The sequence below is a fragment of the Dendropsophus ebraccatus genome, chromosome 5 (assembly GCF_027789765.1).
Source record: "Dendropsophus ebraccatus isolate aDenEbr1 chromosome 5, aDenEbr1.pat, whole genome shotgun sequence".
Lineage (NCBI taxonomy): Eukaryota > Metazoa > Chordata > Amphibia > Anura > Hylidae > Dendropsophus > Dendropsophus ebraccatus.
The window spans coordinates 27,597,431-27,618,449 of NC_091458.1; the positions used below are offsets into that span (position 1 = coordinate 27,597,431).

At 43.6% G+C, this 21,019-nt stretch overlaps 1 protein-coding gene across 11 annotated transcripts in view; it reads left to right on the plus strand.

The window, feature by feature from the left end:
- The window catches only part of TENM4 (teneurin transmembrane protein 4), an 890,102-nt gene that overhangs the window by 682,901 nt on the left and 186,182 nt on the right, over positions 1-21,019 (plus strand). The window contains exon 1 of one of the 11 annotated variants that reach the window (XM_069969737.1): positions 5,439-5,498. The exons of the other annotated variants lie outside the window; for them this stretch is intronic. The gene's annotated coding sequence lies outside the window, so the exon portion shown is untranslated. Of the gene's footprint in view, positions 1-5,438; positions 5,499-21,019 lie in introns of those variants that run through there. 11 annotated transcript variants of the gene reach the window in all.

Consider the following 21,019-nt stretch of genomic DNA (forward strand, 5'->3'; position numbering starts at 1 on the left):
TATTTAGTAGTGAACATAGGGATGGGACGTCACTACTTTGTGACCATGTACGTTGTCTATATGGGACAGCAGAGAAATTATTCTGCAACTTGCATAAGATACATTGCAGCTACTGGATTAATAATAGTGGGTTCCGCCATGGACATTGTCCTATTATATACCTGTGCTTTATTATTCACTACTGGCACCATGATAAAAATGTCTATCACCTTACAAATCTGATATAGGCTATGTTCACATGCTGTTGTTGCAAAACCACGGCCGTTTTTAGTGTTCATTATCATTAATAACGGCCATGGTTTTGCAACAATGGCCATAGTTTTCTGTTAAATGACACCCTTTAAATAAAGAATGGCCATTGTTTGTACAGCCTGTAAACATAGCCATAAGATGATGTATATAGTGCAGGTGACAATCTGATTCCCTGGGGTGGCTTTGGAACCCATGGCAGGACCTTACAGAATAATCAATGAAATTTTCCCTGTGTGACTGGTCTCTATATACCATGACACATTAATAGGATGTAAATTTTTGGATAAAGCTTTGATGCTACTATTTTACGATTAGTAACAACCATTATGGTGATATATAATTGTACAATTTGCGGTAATATTCCATTTATTACGCAGTGGGCTACTATGGATAACTTACTGTTACACAATAGACAAAAAATGTAAGGTTATGGATAGTACTACGTTAGAGATGAGCGAACCGGGTTCGATTTCGAGTCCATCCGAACCCGAACGATCGGCATTTGATTAGCGGGGGCTGCTGAACTTGGATAAAGCTCTAAGGTTGTCTGGAAAACATGGATACAGCCAATGACTATATCCATGATTTCCACATAGCCTTAGGGCTTTATCCAAGTTCAGCAGCCACCGCTAATCAAATGCCGAAAGTTCGGGTTTGGATGGACTCGAGCATGCTCCAGGTTCGCTCATCTCTAGTCTACGTTCATATCCATTATATTGCAACCACTTAATTGACTAGTGATTATTTGTATGTTTCCACCAACACAAATTTTGATTGTAGAAATGTCACAGTCATTTTTGTTCTTTTAATAAAGCTTTGCACCTTTTCATATTAGCAAAGAAAAACATAATTGGCGTTCTGCAGGTCTGTGTAAATGTTAGGAGTGTTTAATATGATGAAATTATTAACATTTCGTGCCACCGATGGTATTTCTCTGGAATGGTCTGTTTACTTTCTCCAGTGTTTGGGGTCAGGCTCGGGGCCCCGTCTGCTTCGGTAGAGGTTGGGTAATTGAAAGGTGATTTTTTTGTACTACAGAGAATATTTTTTTTCTAATTAAAATATTAACCCTTCCTATTCCACTCAGTCTTTGCCTAAGCCTTGGGCTTGATAAAAACTTGAAAATTATTTTTGTTCGTTTTTTTTTTTTTCCTTTTGCACAAAAAAGTACTAAAGTGCCTCCGCCGCTTTTGAGCTATCACCACCCACAGACAATAGGTGATAATTACTGCGCAGCACTACAAAGAAGATTGTTGTGCGCTTAATGCTGTTTACTGGATTGAGAGGAATTTTTGACTTGTTTTTTAGCTACTTTTTTTTCTGATTCCGCCTTAAAGCCAAGAAACACTCTCTTTTTTTCTTTTCAGCTGTCAGGAGCTCCCATCTGTGACAGTACACGGTGACACCTGAAGACATGCAAATAGAGGCAGCTTTTTAGGCCTGCAAAGCCCAGGCACTGTCATTTAAGGCTTGCCGGGAAGAATGGATGTGTATTGAAGCCATTCACTAAACCCATTCAGTAGTTTCTATGGTATGCAACCTTTTAACCCCTTCCCCCCTCCTCCTCCTGAATGGAGGTGCTGGCAGAAGTGAAGTGTAGGCAGATACCCGCCAAGTCAGTAGGGGTGTTACTGAAGGGCCTGCAGCTAAAAACTGGCCACACACATTATGGTGTTTGTAGACCGGTTGGATGATAGTGTCTACAATAGTTACCACTAGGGTTCTGATTCAAAAACAGCTGCTCCCAAGCAATTTAACTTTTTTTTATTCTTTTATTTTATGGATGTTTTTAAAAACTTTTCAAGGTCATTGACCACTCCATATAAAGCTAGGTCAGACTGGCCTACTGCCGTAGAAGAGGATGGTTCAGTGAGTCCTGACCCCCAAAGCAAAGCAGAACACAACCTTGTGGGGGGGGGTTTGAGTTCCAAAGAAATATGGATTGTGGGTTCATCTTCTTTCTGGAGTACCCTAGAACTGACACGCCAGAATGCCAAATACCGTTGTGACAGAACAGTGGTGCTCGATGCATCTTTAGTGGCAGAACAATGGCCTATCTTTGATATTCTGTTCTGATTACTAAGAATGGAAATGTTATGCCCCATTACAATGTACCTCTTGCTGATGGAGGAGTTTTTGGCTTGGTTAATAAGCCATATGTCAGGGTTCTTAAAGGGGTCATCTGGGAAGCAGAAATTGTACTACCGCTCTTAGGTTCCTGGAGCTCCACTTCACCTTTGGGCCCATCTCGAATGTATGACTTCCGACACTATCACAGCTCTGTTGGTATTCTATTATGTGGCATGTGGGTGAAGCCACTTTCCCATGCAGTGACCAACGGGAGCACAGTGTTGCCAATGTTACGGCAGCATTGAGTGCCAATGGCCACAAAATCAGGGCATGGTTTATCTGAATGGGATGCTTGTAGTGGGAAGTGAAAAAAGAGTAATACTTTTTTGCTTTCCGAATAAATCCTTTGAACGGGGCAGAATGGACTAATAACTAGAGATGAGTGTGACCTGAGCATGCTTGAGTCTGATCGTTTGGCAATTGAACACCGTTTGCTGAAGAAGTTAGATGCATTCTTAGGAGTCCAGGAAAACATGGACACAGCCTGTGGTTGTATCTATGTTTTCCTAGACTCCCTAGGGCTGCATCCAGCTTCTTCAGCCACCGGTAATGAAATGCTGCACCCTGGCTTCGAACGAATCCAAGCATGCTCAAGGTTCGCTCATATCTACAGAGAACCGCTATCTCTTCAGCCACCAGTATTCAAATGCCGAAGAATGCTCGAGTTGCGCTCATCTCTACTGATGACCAATCCACAGGTGGGCTGCCTACACTGGGAACATGGCGTAAAGTGAAACTGGCTCAGTTGCCCCTAGCAACCAATCAGATTCCACCTTACATTTTCCAAAGAGTCTTTGAGGAATGAAAAGTGGAATCTGATTGGTTGCTAGGGGCAACTGAGCCAGTTTCACTTTACACCATGTTTGATAAATCTCCCAGGCCTGGTTACTGCAGCTCAGTCGGCCTCTTTCACGTTGTAGTGAAGGTGCCAGTTGTCAGTGACTAATCCTGTGGATAGCTCATCAGTCTGTATTGCCTAAAAAAACGCTTTACGACAGTGGTTGGAGCCTGCCAGCCTCCAGCTGTTGCAAAACTACAGTTCTCAATAGGTGGCGCCAGGAAGCAAGTTCTTATCCTGCTTTGCATAATTTTTGTTCCCAAGGAAGCAATGCCCTGTGAGCTGTACCTAATTCAGAGAAGCAGTACCCCCTTCAGATTTAAGCCAAAAACATGTCCAACATTTCCCCCATGGGGCAATAGAGAGGTACATACAATATCCATTATAAGTGTATTTTGTCTCATAGGAAGACGCAGGGTCCATGTGATTGGGGGTAGGGAAGCTATATGTCTGTAGTCAGCTATACATTCTGGTTATCTAGTCTGCTGTATTTACTCAGGATATGGCAAATAAGCCGTCTTTTCCTGTGCAAACAGTCCTGAAGTGAGTCCTCTCCTGCTTTATGGAGTCTGCGGCAGCTGAGAGCCATGCAGATGTTTTCACACAGTTGTAAGTTTATATGACGGCCATTTGTCGGTGCCTGGTGACAAGTAGTTTTATTAAGTCGAGTCATAGTTCATTGTGACAGAGTGTCATTCACAGGGCTATTACATTGGGGAGGGGGACTGAAAACAAAGGCAGTCTAGTCCATTCCCCATCACCCTGTGTATACAAGAGGAAGCTTAGACTACAGATTCCAGTCACAACAGAGATTCATGATACTATAATATCCTATGAGGAAATGTTAGAATGTGCATATTCGCTTTCTCATTGGAGGAGATTCTTCTGGGTAGTATACCATTTATGATGTAAGAATGGAGGAAGGGAAGTGACGAGTGTTCTGGGTACATTTTCACATATTGGGTTAATTCCGCCATTGTTTTGAGAAACACAGTTGAGTATCTTAACATTACTGTCCTATATACAACAACAACAATAATAATACTATTCTAATACTGCCCCCTATGTACATGAATATAATATTGATCCCTAGGTAAAGAAGTAGAACTATTATAATAGCTCCACCTGTGTAAGAGAATATAATCACTAGAACACTGCTCCCTATGTACAAAATAAAACTACTATAATACTGCTCCTATATACAGGAATATAACTACCATAATACCGCTCCTATATACAGGAATATAACTACTATAATACTGCTCCTATATACAAGAATATACCTACTATAATACTGCTCCTATATCCAAGAATATAACTACTATAATACTGCTCCTATGTACAAGAATAAAACTACTATAATACCTCCACATATGTAAGAGAAAATAATCACTATAACACTGCTCCCTATGTACTATACTATAACTGCTATAATACTGCTCCTATATACAGGAATATAACTACTATAATACCGCTCCTATATACAAGAATATAACTACTATAATACCGCTCCTATATACAAGAATATAACTACTATAATACCGCTCCTATATACAAGAATATAACTACTATAATACTGCTACTATATACAAGAATATAATAACCATAATACTGCCTCCTACATACAAGTATATGACTATTATAATACTGCTTCCTAAGTAGAATATACTATAATACTGCTTCTACGTAGACAAATAAAACTACTATACTATATGTTCCTACTACAGGATTTTTTCTGGAAAAGCAGTTATCTATTAACAATGACAGCCAAAAATAGTGATCATGGTCCTGATAAATGCTCTCTGGTTCCCGTAGTGGAAACCTAGCCTACTACTGCTTCCTATGTAGAAGAATATAACTGCTATATACATTTCATCAGTTGCTGTCAGTTCCCATACAAGCTGTAGCTTACTATATATTAATTATGGGCACTGTTGTCCTCTGTAACCAGATACACTATAAGGGTAACTAGATGATCCACCATCTTCTGCATCTTGCTGATGAGACAGAAGGTTATTGCGTGCAGTTTCTGGTGGTCTCTAGTCGATACTGTATTATTGATGTCCTAGGAAGCTAGTAAAACCCTAGGCTCTTAATACGTCGGGTATTTTACACACGCTTCTTAGTGCTTGCGGTTTTAGACACTTTACTTTTCCTCCAGGGAACTTCGTTTGTGTTAAAAATCTGCAGGTTGGTAGTAAATGTGTCCCGCACAGAGACACAGAGTCTGGGGTCTCTCTTCTGAGTTCCTTCCATGGTCAAGTAACGAGAGATGCAGGTAAGATATATATGACCGGGGTTGACCTTTCGAGGTGTCGCCATCCTTGCTGTATCAACCATAGATGAGCGATGAGGGTCACTTACAATGTCAGGAGGAGGATTTGGCTAATCCAAGGCTTAGAACCACAAACCAATGTTCCCACTTCAACCCTCTTATCTGGATTATCAGTTATTTTTGTAAGGAAAATGCTTCTTGGGTTTAGAGAAGACAATGATGTCCTCAAACCATTGTCTTTTTTTAGATCTCGGCATGGGCCACTTAAAGTTGACACCTGAAGGTGTTGAGCCATTACTGGTCCACAGATACTACAGTATGTTTTTGGATGGGGATCAATAAGCCTTGGTAAAACCACCCTGACCATTTAAGATTCCACTCTATGTAGGATGGAGTTAGTGAGAGCGTCCTATGTAACAAAGAGTTTTATAAGGAACTTTTTCAAAAATGGTTTGACAGATATTGTATTGAACATGGATGCCGGAAATGGGGGCATTCACGCGTTTTATGCATGTTCCGTAAATATGGAACAGAGTTTGGAACTCCTGGCATCATCATCAATCAGGATGATGATGTCGGGAGCTCAGAAACTGTTTAAATGTTTGTGCTACTAGCGTGAAGATTTAAACAGTTTTGGAGCTCACAGCATCAGAATTACAGATGAGCGATCCTCGAGCATGCTCGAGTTCATCCGAACCCAACGTTCGTCATTTGATTAGCGGGGGCTGCTAAAGTTGGATAAAGCTCTAAGGTTGTCTGGAAAACATGGATACTATATCCATGATTTCCACATAGCCTTAGGGCTTTATCCAAGTTCAGCAGCCCCCGCTAATCAAATGCCGAACGTTGGGTTCGGATGAACTCGAGCATGCTCGCGACTCGCTTATCTCTAATCACAATGAATGATGATGTTGGGAGGGTCAAATTTGGGTCTGTAGCACATGGTCCATTTATGGACCATAATTATGGAACGTGTGAATGGCCCCCAAATGTTTATGTAAACTTTATTTGGCCACTTCATGAGAGGCAAAGACTTGTGAAGCCAAGATGGCTATCAAAAAGATGAGGGACATCTCCATAAAAACAGAGGGTCATCAAGAGATGCAATCAGCCCCAAGCTCTGTAGAGCCCAAGAACATGTAGACTTTTAAATGTCCTTTAACAAAAAGTTGCACCTGTAGACTAATAAAAATTTCCAATATGACCGATAAATTCTCAGGTGCACATCACAAATACCCACAGATTTGCTGCCATGGAAGCGCCATTATCTCACGTCGGAGATGTATTATTGTCCACCGTGTCCTTCTCCGAGCTGAAGCTATTTTTGGTTTCCCTCCAAGTGTGTGTGACAATTGTCCTTGATTCCCGTACTTAAGCGACGTCCACATGGATTTCATTATAAGTCATTTCGGAAGCTGCCAAAAATACAGTTTTAAGAAATATGGGTTTTATTTTAAGACTTTTCCTTTTTTTATGTGACATCTTTCTCCCGCTACACATTCTATATTGTGGCTGTTGCCTTAGGGCAATGTGTTGGTTTATAGCTCTTGATCTTGATCAGCCAGTTATGGGTGTCCTGTTCCTTGGAACCCCCACAGTCAGCTGCATTTTTATGGTGGGGGTGGGGTATCATAGTGGTGTAACTGGCTTAAAGGGGTTATCTAGTGCTACAAAAACATGGCCACTTTTCCCCCCTCTCTTGTCTCCAGTTCAGGTGCAGTTTGCAACTAAGCTCCATTTACTTCAATGAAACTGAGTTTGAAACCCCACCCAATCTGAAGACAAGAGAGGGGGAAAAGTGGTCATGTTTTTGTAGCGCTGGATAACCCCTTTAGGGTCAGTTCACACGTACAGACTCGTAGCGTAAATCTCGCTGCGAGTCTGTCAGGTCCTGGCAGTTCACTGTCACTACATACTCGCAGCTGTCTGAACGACCGTTGCGTGTATGTAATTCTGCCGGCCCCTTAACCCCTTCTGCTGTCGCCCGGCTCCCGCTCTGTATACATTACGTCTCCTCGCTGCACGGGGTCTCGGCGTACTGCTATCCCGCCCGGCCAATCAGTGTGTTGCCCAGCCGCAGCCACCGATTGACTGGGTAGGAGAGCAGTACGCCGGGACCCCGTGCAGCGAGGAGAGGTAATGTATACAGAGTGGGAGCCGGGCGGCAGCAGAAGGGGTTAAGGGGCCGGAAGGCCTTTGTTATATATGTTAAGGCCGAAACGTGTTGCAATAAAAGCATATGTTTTACTATATCCTCCCTGGTTGGAATAAACCTTTCGTGAGTTGACGTTTTTGGCTTGTACCGCTGTGTACATACTAGAGTACTTCTGCGCTGATCCAAGTTGCATGGGGTTCCTGTTCTGGTCCTGTAATCAGCTGGTTACGCTATCTGCATATCTCCATGGTTATGCAGTTTCTCCAGAGCTGATATGTAAGGCCCCGTACACATTAGTGGAAAGTTAGGTTAGCCTAATATTTTGTGTATGGGGGCCTCACGACTCTTCCCTCAACAGATGATGCTAGAGGTGTGTGGAAGGAGTTTACCCCCTACTCAATGTTATCTCAAGTTGAATGTTGATATGTATGAGGGCGATCAAGCGGCTGAACAAAATTTCAAAGGTTCTGTATATAGGCATAAAATGAGCTCATTTTGCCTATGACTAGCGTTGAGCCTATTTGTCAAAGTGTTCAGGTTCGGCAGTGTTATCCGAACCCGAACATTCAGTGTCAACATTTGCAGAAGTTGGATGCCGCCTTAAGGAGTCATGAAAAACATGATTGTGGCCATAGGATGTGTAAATCTAATGTGGATCCTGTACATGTGAACGCAGTCATAGACTGTATCTATGTTTTTATGGCAGCCCTAGGGTGGCATCCAACTTCTGTAGCTGTGGGAATCAAATGCTGAGTGTTCGGGTTTGGATAATGTTGCCGAACCCAAACATGTTGACAGATCCACTGAACATCAGCTGCTGTATGTCCTGCAGGAAGTAGTGTATTCTCTTCAGTATGACACTGTGCTCTCTGCTGCCACCTTTGTCCATGGCAGAAACTGTCCAGAGCAGGAGCAAATCCCCATAGAAAATATATCCTGTTTTCCAGAATATAAAGAATACACCACTTCCTGCAGGGCGTACAGCAGCTGATAAGTACTGGAGAACTTTTTTTTTAATAGATGTAAATTACAAATCTCTGCCACCAGTTGTTTTAAAAGATTTTTTTTGTGTACTACCCCTTTAAGTCCTTAGAACTGCCATAATAGTTCCCGTTGTGGCTGTCTCCTAGGTTCCCATAGGCTTTTATTGTAGCAAAAGATTTTACCCACTTCCCTGCTGCTTTAGCTGTGTGTCAGTCTTCACTGCAGTTCTCTGATTCTATTCATGAGGAGCTACACTTTATATACCAAGGTAGGGGAGTATATTTTTTTTCTTGTTTGTTGGAGAACCTTCACTTACGAGACTGGAATCCTCTTGAAGTGTCGGAAAACGCCGGGGCTCAGACAGAGGTGACCCGCTTCCTCTTTTTTTTTTTTTGCGTTTTTAATGGATCCCCCGTCCGAGTCTTGTACAGCTGTGTAAACGGAGCCTGCAGGGAAAGCAAAGTCAGATCCCACCAGGAGCTTTTTCAGACCTGCTCAGAGAAGCCTCATTATAGCGGCACCTCCTGAGCCACACGGTTAAAAGTGCATTTCCCATAAAATGAAAAGGAAAAAAAAAAATAATAATAATAAAATATCACCTAAAATGATCTATCCTTTTTACAGACAAATAAACTGGATCCAAAAAGGGCAACCCCTATGGGAACTATTATGGTGTCCACATTTGTGTTTTGCCCAACTTGTAATAGTTAGTTTTAACAATTCAAAAAAAATTTCTATTTACTTGGGGGGACGTTTTATGTTTTTGGACCAGCCCACCCATGGAGCACCAAATGAGTTCTTGTGGGATAACAATGGTGGCTTTCCAGGCATGCTGGGAGTTGTAGTTTCACACCAATGTTCAGACCACTGGGAACATCTACATTTTTTATGTGTGTGTGTGTGGTATCCACAATATTGGAGCAGCACCAACCCTGGGAGAAAATCCGCTCGTGGTAACCACCATACAATTTGTTCAGATTTTTCAAATTCCGGCAGTGAGCTTGACAATTTTTTTTTTTTCCAACCCCCTTTCAGTACAAAAGTGGCACCCCAGGGGTTAAATCCTCATTAATCCTCCTTGCAGCTGACCCTCTCCCCCCCACAATGTATGATGCAGGTGGAAAACTAAGCTGACTACTTTTTTTTTTTTCTCTCTCTCTCTCCTTCAGCGATCATTGTGATCCTGAATCAGTCGCGAAGGTGACTGGTTCATACATTAAAAAAAAATTAAAAATTAAAACAAAAACAATGCTCTTGGCTATTTGCAAAAATATACCCCTTATTTTTTTTTTTTTTTTTTTACATGTAGTGCAGTGTTTTTCTCAAGAGTTTCACACCCTTCTAAATGCTGGACCGCTTTGCTACATATATGCAGAAGGTTGAGCATTCAACCTAGTTTTTATACTCTGATTTTAGTTCTTAAAGGGATCCTGTCCCATTAAAAAAGCATTCCAATCTACAGGCATCATGTTATAGAGCACCCGAAGCTGAGCAGAATGATATATAGTTTATGGAAAAAGATTCAGTATAACTGGTCAATTACTGAGTAGGACCGCCCACCTGACTCCTAAGCCCAAAATGAGCAGAGGGTTCCATAAATAAATGACAAGCTATCTCAGAACTTTTCCTACATAACTATATATTATTCTGCTCAGCTCCTCCTGCTCTATAACATAGTGGGCCCACTTGGGACTGCATTTTGTACGTGACAGGTTCCCTTTAAGGGTTAGTTGCATAAATACACATTTAAAGCAGTGTGGGAGCTATATTTTAGCAGAGGACTTTTTACTTAGGGGCTTAGAAAAGCTGGATTAGAGCTGTAGTGGCGGCCATCTCTGGAAAGCGGAGTACACATTTGGACTAGATGGACTTGTACTGAGACAATAAGGACAAGCTGTATAGGGTGGACTTGCCAAGTCGCCTCATTTCTACAGCGCGATGGTGGGGATGTTCTGTTCATGGTGTCCTGAGTTGTTTTCCATCTGCAATAACCTGGCTGTAATCACTCATTAATGCTAACAATGAAGTTTATGTATTACGCGGGGTAGGAAGAGGAGTTGGTTCACATTAGGATACCCTCCTACCAGTTCCTAAAATAAAGGAGTAGCTGTAGCTGCCTTCACCATGGCAACCGTATGTAACCACTTAGAGCATCATCTACTACATAGGCTTGTAATAGCGGGAAGCGGTAATGGTGGGGACTAGAAGTTGGGCTATTCTCCTTCTGAACTTCATACATGAGGATAAAGTATGAAAGGCCACTGTGTGTACGTTAAAAAATGTGAAAACTCTGTTGTAATATCTTACTTCTGAGCTGTGTTATAATAGGCTAATGTTATAGGCCCAAAGCCTGAGGCTGCACTACTGAGAGTGTTTAATAACAGGTGTAGTGTTCTCATTAAGACCCTGCATGGATCCATCATCTATTGAAGCCATAATCCATAGAGTACATAATCCGAATAGAGCAAAGTTGCTACAAGCTTATTTCTTCTAGTTTTAGGATACTGTCCTGCACTTTTAGAGACATTCAACAGCGTGGCTTGGGATGATCCCTGACTTGTCCTCTCTTAAGTGGTTAAGCACTGGATGGGTAGAAGAAGTGTTGCTTGAAAGAAAAGAGTCTCTGCGTTTCCCATGTAAATCCATCCACTACCACACTCCAGACTAGACTACATGTGTCTTGCCTTTACGAGAACCAGAGAAGAACTCCCTAAGTGTAGGTGTACACTTCCTCTCCCTATATGGCAACTTCCTACAGGGTGTGTAAAAACTCCTGTGAGTGGTGGAGAAGAGAGTGCAAAGAGAAAAGTCATTGGTGCACAGATCACAAATAAACAATAACCCCTTCTTCACTACAGCTGTGCAATATACAAGTACAGATATACTAGCGACATATAGTGGCAAAACTTAGACATAACTTCATTACCACTGGACTTTGAGTACAGGCTTTTGCAAGGGGTGTACAGACTAGTAACACCCGTTGTGGGACTCCACACAGCCTTAGGCTTTAGGCCTCCTAACCTCAAACAAGCATATCTCAGTTTAGGAATAAGATGTCAATTTACTTTTTCAGTTTTATGATCTATAAGGGGCTTTAAGGTTCCACAACTCCTGGTTGATATTTCTTGCCTTTGTTGGCTGTGCTCTAGGGAATGATGTGTCATTGTGTGCTGGTTATAGTTATATCATTTCAAATAGTAGATGGACATGAGGCACACACAGGCGCACTGATCTCAGAGTTTAGACGTGTGAAAATATAACCTTTCAGATGTTCATTTCTTCCTACCTCTGCTCAGATGAGACTATGGGGGGATATCCTCTAAGAAAATCTAATGTTAAGCCATCATATTTGCTGGGGATGACTGTATCAATCTGTTCCTGACTCTGTCACACATTGGTTCCCTGGCGGCCCGTTCTGTAGCGCTCTTTAGTGCAGCTGAGAAAGGTTATTGCCTCTTTATCCCCTGCTGGCTCATAATAAGTCATTATATCCGATCATTACAGATTATAGCATTATCATTACATTCCACATCCTATACCGGGCACTGGTCCAGATGGAAGGATCTATGTAAGCTATGGGCGAAAAGGTATAATATAGATGTCATGAAAGTGGCATTTGCGTTTTTATGATCTTTTTTTGCTTTCAGTGAATGGAAACAAGTGCAGACCCAAGCGGAATCCAGTCTAGACCCAAGCGGAATGCAGTCTAGATACATGGAAGTGCAGTAAGGAACCAACTTAAAGGGGCTATCCAGCGCTACACAAAAAATGGCCACTTTCTTCCAGAGACAGCCCCTCTCTTGTCTCCAGTTTGGGTGGGGTTATGTAGCTCATTTCCATTGAAGTGAATGGAGCTTAATTGCAAACCACACCTGAACTGTCAGAAGGCGGCCATGTTTTTGTAGCACTGGATAACCACTTTAAGTGACCTACTGCTGAAAAGTAGGAATAAAGAAGACCTAGCTACTTTTTTCCCCCCAAGAACAGCGCCACCCTTGTCCTCAGGTTGTGAGTGGTATTACAACGCTGCTCTATTTTATTTCAGTGGAACTGAACTGCAGTACCGCACCCAAACTGAGGACAATGGTAGTGATGTTTTGTTTTTTTTTCCCCTTCCTGATTTTGAATATAACATAGGGAAATGCTCACTAGCGCCCCCAATCACTATTTATGGAACCTATATTACAAGTGATCTTTTTTAAATTGTGTAAAAGAAAAAAGTAGCTCTAAGCCTCTATAGGAGGCATGTAGAGCACTCCCCTACGGCCTGGCATGTCATTCTCCTATTACATGGTGCAGCGCTATATGTCTGTATACATGTCCATACACCCAGATATATACAGTGCCTGTATACAGCCACACACAACGCTGCTGGGAAAATAAATAAAGGTGGCTCGGCGGTGCCCACAGTGCCAGCAGCGTTTATTTATGTAGTAAAGCGGCTTTGATCAGGTCGCCTGTGTTATGTACCCGTGATTGTACCGTACAGGTCACCGATCTGTGAGCCGTCTGCTCTGTGTGACTGTAATGAGGAGCTATGGCCAGGAATGTTGTAGATGAAAGAGGCTTATGCTGCGTTTACATGGAACGATTATCGTTCGAATTTTCGCTAAAACGATCACATTTGAACGATAGTCGTTCCGTGTAAACACCGCAAACGGTCAAGCGACGAGCGAAAAATCGTTCATTTTTATCTTTCAACATGTTCTCAAATCGTCGTTCACTAACAATTCGCAGATCGCTTCGTGTAAACAGTCTTTCAAAGATTCACCTTATGTAAAACATGGGCTTAAGCGATCTTAAAAACGATAGCAATAATGATTTTTCTTACGAATTTTCTAATGATTTATTAGTTTAAACGCTGATTGTTCTAAAAATCAAATCATTGCATCAAAATCGTTAAACGATCGATTGGGCGAATTATTGCTTTGTGTAAACACAGCATTAGATACATGGGCTCAGCAGATGGTATCACATATGATGTGATTAGATATATCCGCTCAGCAGACTGCATCCCACATGATAGAGTTAGATACATTGGTTTCGGAGATATCACATGTGATGGCAGGGGCTGATTAACTTTACCATAGGCCCCGGGCTGTTCACCAAGCCTGGGCCCCTTAACCCCACTGTAACTATGGCAGCACTAGTGTGGTGTTCATAGTATAGGATAGATAATGTCATGTTGCCCTGATTTGTCCAAAATTGTGGTAAAAAAGTAATATTTTTTTGCAAATCATGGCAGAACTGTAGTCAGGAGACAATAGACCTCTGAAAGTATAAGTCTTTTTGGGTGGCCATGGGCCCCCCAAGAGTTCAGAGCCCCGGGCTGCCGCCTGAAACGGACCTGTTTATAATCCACTACTGTGTGATGGGATTAGATACATCAGCCCAACAGACATTGGGGGAGATTTATCAAACATGGTGTAAAGTAAACTGGCTCAGTTGCCCCTAGCAACCAATCAGATTCCATCTTTCACTCCTCACAGCCTCTTTGGAAAATGAAAGGTGGAATCTGATTGGTTGCTAGGGGCAACTGAGCCAGTTTCACTTTACACAATGTTTGATAAATCTCCCCCAATATTTCAACTAATAGGGTCAGATACATCAGCTCAGCAAATAGTATTACTCGTAACTGGGTTAGATACATTGGTTCAGTAGATGGTGTCTCACATGATGAGATCAGATACATCGGGGAAGGGAGACTGTATCACACAATAGTTAGATACACTATTTGCTGAGGCAATAGCTGGGTTAGATGCATCAGCTCAGCAGATATTGCACATGATGGGATTAGATACGCTACCTCCAAAGACAATGAGGCATATGATATTCTGATGCACATGACGGGTATAGATACACAAACTTACAGAAGTTACGACCCATGATAGAATTGGATACATTGACTAAGCAGACAGTATGAGACATGATAGAGTTAGGTACATCAGCTAAGCAAACAGTATCGTATATGATAGGCTCGGATACATTGGGACAGTAGACAGTATCCCACGGGATGAGGTTAGATCCATCAGCTCAGCAGACTGTATCACACATGATAGGGTTGGATACATTGGCTTGGCAGATAGTGTCTGATATGTCAGATGGTATCACACATGATGGGATTAGATACACCACCACAACAGAAAATGTGTCTCAGGCTGAGATACATGTGCTCAGCAGTCAATATTACACGTGACATGCTTAGATATATTTACTCAGCAGACAGTATCGCACATGACAGGCACAGATACTGTACCTTTTGTTCAGCCAGTGTATATCACATGATTGACTTAGATACTTAGCAGCACACTATACCAGGAGATATACTACATGATAGCGTGTTGCCTGGTTCTATGAGACTATCTTGCTTAGATACGCCACATATACATCATGTGATGAGGCTACATGACTAATACCCCATCTTTCCTCCTTTGATGAAAATGAGGTGACAGCAGGCAATGTGGCAAAGGTGCAAAGATCTTGTGTTGTTCTTCTTATATTAAAATTCCAAAGTACTTTACTAAAAGTAACTGTGCACTTAAAGAAACCCCCCCAGGACCCTGCGCTCCGCCAGCATCAGATTGGGAACGACTGGAACAGATTAGGGGCATTAAACATTGAATTGGCAGCAGGGCAGCTCCCTGCATCCCGGCTCTAGAATTACCAGCCCTGTGAAATGAGTCCCAGACACAAAGGTCTGCGCCCTCCAAGTAACACGTAGGGCGGTAATTGGGATTTCAGAGAGTTGCAGCTGTGGCGGCCGTGTCCAGGGTTCTACTGGATGCTTTGTTCAATGGATGGAGCTGTGACGGGAAATCACCCCGCTGATACCGCTCGTGCTTTCATGGTATGTCCACCGGTTTACATATAGAATGTATCTACAGAAACAGTCATTGTGTACATACCTTACGTATCCTGTACTGATCCTGAATTACATCCTGTATTATACTCCAGAGCTGCACTCTCTATTCTGCTGGTGAAGTCACAGTGTACATACATTACTGATCCCCAGTTAAATCTTGTATTATACTCCAGAGCTGCACTCACTATTCTGCTGGTGGGGTCACTGTCTATATACATTACTTATCTTATTTTGAGTCCCAGAATCCAATTCAAGCAGGGAATGCTGGTAGATTTCAGCTTTGACGGTTGCATTGTTGTTAATGCAGTAACCGGAATGCTTAAATTACATCAAGCTCAAAAGTGAACTAATTCCCTATAATATTTTATATAGGTTTGTCCAGTTCTACGTTGGTGGGTGCCAGGCCCGGACTGGTAATCTGGCCAGCCGGGCAAATGCCCGCTGGGTTGGCCGGATTACCAGTCCGTGGGCCGCCCGGACTACAAAAAAACCCAAAAACATTATTTTTAAAAAACGCTGCTGCGGCCCGCTCCCCTCTGCCCGCTTTTGCCACCGCAGCCTTCCTGTCCCGCTCGTCCCGCTCCTGACGTGCAATGCAATCCACGTGGAGGAGGAGCGTGGGGCCGCTGCGGCTGGCCAGCCGTGACGCACGCGTTGAACATGCACCACAGCCGGCCGCAGCGGCCCCACGCTCCTCCTCCACGTTGATTGCATTGGAGGATTGCATTGCACGTCAGGAGCGGGCCAAGCGTGACAGGCAGGCTGCTGTGGCAGGAGTGGGCCGAGCGCGCAGAGGGCCACAGCGGCAGGAGCTCTACTACGGCCAGGCAGCGGGAGCGGTCTGCGTTAGGTCAGGTGTGTGTGTCTGTCTGTCTGTCGGTCGGTAGTGGGGGTAGTGTCACCCTCACCGCCTTGCAGCTCTGCCATCCTCCGCACTCTTCTCCCTCCATGTACCGGCACAGGCAGCAGTGACAGAGACGCTGCCTGCGCCCAATGCATCCCGCAGGGGCATCTGTAAGGGGGGGAGGGAGAGAGAGGGGGCCATCTATATGTGGGGAAGAGAGAGGGGGCCATCTATATGTGGGGGAGAGAGAGGGGGCCCTTCTATAAGGAGGGGCATCTATGAAGGGGGAGAGAGAAGGGGGACAGGGGGCCATCTATATGTGGGGGAGAAAGAGGGGGCCCTTCTATAAGGGGGGGGGCATCTATGAAGGGGGAGAGAGAAGGGGGACATCAATATGTGGGGGAGAGAGGGGGGGCATCTATGAGGGGGGAGAGAGGGGGGGCATATATAAGGGGGGAGAGAGATGGGGGCATCTATAAGGGGGGGGAGAGATGGGGGGAGAGGGGGGCATCTATATGTGGGGGAGAGAGAGGGGGCCCTTCTATAAGGGGGGGCATCTATGAAGGGGGAGAGAGAAGGGGGATATCTATATGTGGGGGAGAGAGAGGGGGCCCTTCTATAAGGGGGGGCATCTATGAAGGGGGAGAGAGAAGGGGGACATCAATATGTGGGGGAGAGAGGGGGGGCATCTATGAGGGGGGAGAGAGAGTGGGGCATCTATAAGGGGGGAGAGAGAGTGGGGCATCTATATGTGGGGGAGAGAGAGGGGGCCCTTCTATAAGGGGGGGCATCTATGAGGGGGGAGAGAGAGGGGGCATCTATAAGGGGGGGGGAGAGGTGGGGCATCTATGAGGGGGGGAGGAGAGAGGGGGGCATCTATGAGGGGGGAGGAGAAAGGGGGGCATCTATATGTGAGCGAGAGAGAGTGGGCCCTTCTATAAGGGGGGCTGGTGATGTTAGTATATGGTGGTATTAGTGTGTGGTGGTATTAGTCAGTAGCAGCGGTGATGTTAGTCAGTATGTGGTGGTATTAGTGTTTGGTGGTATTAGTCAGTATGTGGTGGTATTAGTCAGTGGCAGTGGTATTATTATGCAGTGGTATTAATCAGTATGTGCCGGTATTATTATTATAGTGTATATATATATATATTTGGGATTTATATGTGGGCTGGTGGGGTTTGTGTGCCAGGGCTGCTTTTCTTCCCCAGTCCGGCCCTGGTGGGTGCCCTGTAATAATAACTGATTGGGTGAATTATGGTGGTGGTGATAGGCTGGGGCGATGGAGGGGCTCGGTATCAGAATGGTTGACTCTCAGCACTGGTCCCAGTGTGCCAGGCCATTACCAGTTTGCTCCTGGCACATTTGGAGTCCTGGTTATAAATTAACACTAATCCTTGTTTACAGGTCATCCACACAAACATTGGTTTAGTGCTGAGCAAACACATTAAGTGGCAGCAATAAAACCCATCCCCTGCTATCTGTCATCTGTTTGTGCTACTGACCTTCACAACCCCCCCCCCAGCTGCCCAGTCTGCAGAGAGATAGGCAGCCGCACAGGGGTCTAAGAAAAGGTGGGTGACCATTAGGCTATTGATCTCCTCCTGACCGCTACAAGACTATTCCGTTGTCCCCTGGGTCCTATTGTCCCCTCTATCCCCTAAGAGAACACCAGTGCTATAATTGGCGCACGTTGTTTTTGAAGGGCATGAATCTTGTTTCATCAGGGTCCAGGAGCTTCCAATGTCCTGACACCAGGAAGCGAGGTCAAACATACGGATTAGGTGTCATAGGAAGATACATTGTTACCGACACATTCTAGTTTTTCCAGTAGCCACTTTCCAAATTCCATCACCCCCTGCTGCGGCGGAAAAGCATCTGGTAAAGGTTTCCTTGGGATGTCCTCGGGGGTCTCTTAAGTAAAAGGTTGGGAGTCAAGAGTCGGGTCCCTTTAAGTGGCTGCGTTTCTGGAAAGATAATCCCAGGGCACACCTGTGTGTATAGGATACAAGGTCTGGGATTAGTGATGTGTGTCCATCTGCTTCTAGGTATGGACGACCGCCTGTTCCCTGCCAGGTCGGCTCATGTTCCATCAAGCGCCACATGGTGTGACCCCCCCCCCCCCCCTCCTTCCCTTTCCCTGTGCAGTAAGTTTTGATAGGGAACAATGGGGGTTTGTTCGGAGTAGAGTGGAATTTTAATGGAGAGAATTAGGAAGGGGGGCTAGACCAAAAAACAAAAAATGGGATTAATACGGCAAAGACATTACTGACGTGTAAATGCCATGTTCTTTGCGTGCATTAGGCGTGCTCCAGCAAGGTCTGATACACTCACCTCTCTTATCAGATTAACGCCGCCCGCCTCCCAGCTTTAGAGTCCATTGTCTTGACCACTTCTGAGGGCCCACTAGGATTTTTGGAGTAAATCCCGCTCCGGTGACAGATGAGAGTGCTGAGTGCTCTGAAGTAGTTATAGGAGAAGACAGTGCAGCTGGAGGACTAAGGGTTAATAGATGGCATAATGGGCCGGTGAGGATTTGAAAAATTTCCCCAAATTTTTTTCAGAATCTTGAGCATTCTTTGAAATTGTTAAAAAAAAAAAAAAAAGTCCTTTAAGAAAATATACAGTGACATCTAAGTTTCCTGGGACAAAGGCTTAATAGCCAGGATATTGGCAGGGGAGAATTTGAATTTGTTTTGTCTTTGGGAAACTCGGGTGACAACTATTAGAGCTTCCACGTGGGACAAAGGGATTAACAGACGAGATAATAGCCAGTGAGGATTTTAAAGAAAAACAATTGCCCAAATTTTTCAATATCTCAAGTTTTCTTTCAAATTGTTGAAAGAAAAGTTAGTGTTTTTTGGGCGAAAGTTAAGGGACGGCTTCTATGCAGGTTAAAGGATCAATAGAGAATGGTCAGTGAGTATGTGAAGGATACACAAGATGCTGGAAATCTGGGCTCGTCCATTCATCCTTTTGGCTTTGCATCAGATAAATATAATGGTTACGAAGATAAATATTTTTAAGTAATTTGTAAGAATTCTGTAGATACTGAAACATTCAGGGAAAATTTTTCAAATTTTAAAAAATTCTATGTTTTGGGGGGAATGTCGGGTGACAATCAAGAAATCTTCCACTGGGGTAGTAGAGGAGCTGGAGTACACAGGATTAGTAGGCAAGTAAAACTGTCAGTGATAATACATGGATCTGATTTTTATTTATTTTTTTAGCTTCCCACAGATTTGAATATTTTTGTTCTGCTTAACTCTTGTTTGTGGCTAATCTGAGTGACAACCATTATAACCATCATTCTAGAGAGGAAGTAGCAGAGTACAAAGGGGAGCAGCGGTACATGAGATCAGGGGAGAAGCGGCACGTGGGATCAGGGGAGCAGCGGCACGTGGGATCAGAAAGTTTAGAAAAATTTCCCTCAAATTTTCTGTAACAAGTACTCAATCAATTTAATGATGTTTGTCTTGTTCATTTGGGAGATTAAGCCATGTCACAAACGGTATTACCGTCACTACAGCTTCATCAGGGGTTATAGAGGGTCTGGTCTGGACTACACAGGGTTAACAGATGACTTCTGTTAAAATTCTGATTTGTTATTGTCTTAGATGTTGTTAGGAAAGCTGGGTGACAACCAACATAGCTGTCATTACAGCATCCTCAGGGGAATTAAAGGAGCTGGTGCACCAAGGATTAGCAGACTGGACAGTACACAAGAATTGAAATTTTTGAATTTTTTTTCAGTAACTTAAGGATGCTAATAATTTGTGACGACTGTTCTTAGATGTTGTTAGGAAAGCTGTGTGACAACCTGTATAGCTATCTTTATAGCATCCTCAGGGGAATTAAAGGTGCTGGAGCACCAAGGATTAGCAGACTGGACAGTATAGTCCAGAAATTTTTGATATTTTTTTTAGTAACTTGCGGATTCTAGCAGTTTGTGAAGACACCATTTGGATTCTTGTGGGTGACAACCTGTATAGCTGTCAGTTCTGCATCTGCAGGGGAAGAAAAAGAGTTGGACTATAAAGGGTTAATAGGCGAGCTGTATCGGGCAGGGGTCATACACAAGTTTGAAAGTTTTTGAAAAAGTTTTCGCAAAACTTTTCAGTACCTTGAGCATTTTGTTAAACAGTATTTTGTGGTGCATCATTTTAACTAAAGAGTATGGAGTAACCTTTATAGTTGTCATTGCTCCTCCCACATGCGTTGTCACCCATCTTTCCTAGACTTAGTAGTAGCGTCATGATATAGGAGCCTGTAATGGTTATTGTCCCAGGAAGAGATCTATATTTTGGAGTAAAGGGCTCTTTAAATCTAAGACTATTAATACATAATTGTTACATTGTATAAATATGACCTTGGTAGATCAGTCCTTTAAGCCGGACAGGCCCTTGAAGTCCTGTGCTGTACATGTCACAGACTTTTTGTTAGTTTTTTCTCTGATCCACAGTGCCACCTACAGCCTGCCAACGAGGATGCCGCCGCCTTCCAGGCTGGCATTCAAAGTGCCCACATGTGGCTGATCATTTGTCCTTAGTCTGGAGGTGGCATAAGATGTACGACGGAATAATGAGTTCACCTGCTCCCCTGTCATAGCCTCTCCTTTATCTAATAATGAGCCGTCCAGCCGGGCCGCCATTGCCCCTGATGCCCGGAGCCCAGCAGCGGCA